This window comes from Halyomorpha halys, unplaced genomic scaffold (genome assembly GCF_000696795.3).
Source record: "Halyomorpha halys isolate HHAL.00 unplaced genomic scaffold, Hhal_1.1 Scaffold210.1, whole genome shotgun sequence".
Lineage (NCBI taxonomy): Eukaryota > Metazoa > Arthropoda > Insecta > Hemiptera > Pentatomidae > Halyomorpha > Halyomorpha halys.
Genome location: NW_027113191.1, coordinates 271,142 through 273,527, shown reverse-complemented (window position 1 = coordinate 273,527; position 2,386 = coordinate 271,142). Strand labels below are relative to the sequence as shown.

Below are 2,386 nucleotides of genomic sequence, written 5' to 3'. Positions count from 1 at the left end.
ACACAGTTCATCACTATCAAGGTGAATAGGCACAAACACAGTTCATCACTATCAAGGTGAATAGGCACAAACACAGTTCATCACTATCAAGGTGAGTAGGCACACTTGCTTGAAATACCTAGGAGTCATAATTGATGCACATCTCTGGTTTAATGTTCATATAGAGTATATCAGCGCCAAATCTGCTAATATAGCATCCATTTTGTCATGCCTTATGCCAAACGTTGAAGATGAGTTGCCAGCTGGAAAAATGATTGGGTGGTATGTTATCCAGGTTTGGTTCTAGTAAAGCATTAAGTGGACCACCTATCAGGAAGTAGCTAGGAGTAAGTGGTTGACAATCTTCCAGATCAGTGGATGAAGGGTAGAGCCTTTGGTATTCCAGCCTCAAATAAACCTCCAAAGTGAGGAGTACGTGGTGGATTGAAATCCTAGTTTACACCCAAATGAGTGGCATGGCAGGTGAAATCTTCATTGCTCTTTTCAGAGTTCAACCAATCAGTCAGCTCTAGATAATAGTTAGCAGTACCAACTAAATTTGTGTCATAATCAGATAACTTCCTGGCTGGACAACTTCGCCTAGTTATAAATCTGTCCAAAACATTGATGAATGCTTTGGGTGATAGACCATGTGCCAACTTAAGATGGCTTGCCTTGGTTGAGAGGCAGATAAATAAGCACATGATTAGTGCCTTCTTGAAGTTTCACGTGATGAAAATGGTCCCGTAAAATCAACTGCAGCAATATGAAAGGAATTTTGAGGGTTCAACAATCAGTGATCTTTCAGTATAAAAGGAATTATTTTCATAAAACCTGGTTGGTGATAAATTACCCATCTAAGGGTTTGAAGTAGGTTTGGAGAGCCTCCTGCATGCTAGATATCATCTTTTTATCTTATGGCAAAGTTTACATAGGGAAATAATCCAAAATCTCCCTCTCAGCTTCTTTGGATAACAGCCTGAAGGGCAGTGCAACCAATGTGAAACGATGTCAAATGATAGTACCTTACCAGAAGAACAGTAAAGTGAGCCTCATGTGGTGGAAAAATTGAATGCCTTTGATCATAGTTGAGCTGAGTACCGTCGAATCTGTCACCCACCCTCAAAACTCCCAATTCCTCCAAGAAAATGCCAAAAGGCAGTAGCCGGTTAGACAGTCGAATGAGAAGAATCAGTAAAAAAGATGAACCTCGTAATCCTTTAAAGTGAGTAGCAGTGGTTTTATGGAAGCTATCAGACATGTCAAAGGTACAGCTCCACATAATTCTAGGCGAGGCACGGTGATAGGCTTCATCGGTGTAAGCTTAGTTTTGACCTTGACCAAACTAGCTCACTCGTTGGTGCACAGGTCTACAGTAGCACAATACCCACTCTCAGACTCGTCATAACACCCACAAAGCACCATTTATGTCTTATATCATCTAGGTAGCAATAGACATTAAGATCCTGTAATGATGGTAGATCCTGCACAAACCTTAACTATTTTAATTGAATATAAGCAAGTATCAGGTCATCCCATCCACAATACAGCTTCCAGATCTCCTGTAGAAGAATCAATTTTTCATAAAAGATAATCAATGCTAAAAATCCAAGTGGATCATAGAACCTGACTACTATAGATAGAATAGTCCATTTAGTCTGGTTTACACTCATGGTAGGCACATTCACAGTCATGTCACAGCTACATAACATGTCATTGATGAGTGCAGATGATGTGTCAGGATACTGTTCACCCTCATACTCAATAAACTGATAAATGACTTGCATGGCTTGGTATGGAGATGACTTCAAGCAATATGTGGTGGTTTTAAGTTCGTTGGTATCCATCAATGCATCAGGGCTGAACCTCTAAAGTATCTGTAGGTAGGCTCGATCCGAGGGACGAATCAATACCTGACGAAACATTTAGACCACATTTGTATTCCCCACATTAGTGGTGAATACAACTGGGTGCCTTCAAAATGGAACAATGATATCCACTATATCATTCTGGAGTAGTGACCCAGTGAGCAACTTATCATTTAATGAACCATTGGATATAATGACAGAAGCATCAGAAACTACTTGAATTACATCAGAGCCTCCTTTCAGAACATGGTCAGGTATTATATAATAGAATTTATTATTAAATGTTATAATAACAGATGCTGGTTTATTTTGACTATATTAAATTGACTTGGGCAAATAGGCAGTACTTTTTTATTTTAGTGCAAAGTGTAAACTAAAATTTAGAATGCCTTTTAATATGGCCGGATCGGCCAAAATGTTGGGACATGTAATGTTCTAATAAATAGGGTTGAAAATATATGGATAGTTTTTCTTAATATTAATACAACTACCAGTTTCGAACAAGTTAATATAAATTAAATTTTTAGAAGTTATTAAAT

At 38.3% G+C, this 2,386-nt stretch overlaps 1 protein-coding gene across 1 annotated transcript in view; it reads right to left on the bottom strand.

Annotated features, from left to right (window-relative positions):
- The window catches only part of IntS3 (integrator complex subunit 3), a 58,323-nt gene that overhangs the window by 22,156 nt on the left and 33,781 nt on the right, over positions 1 to 2,386 (bottom strand). The window lies entirely within an intron of this gene.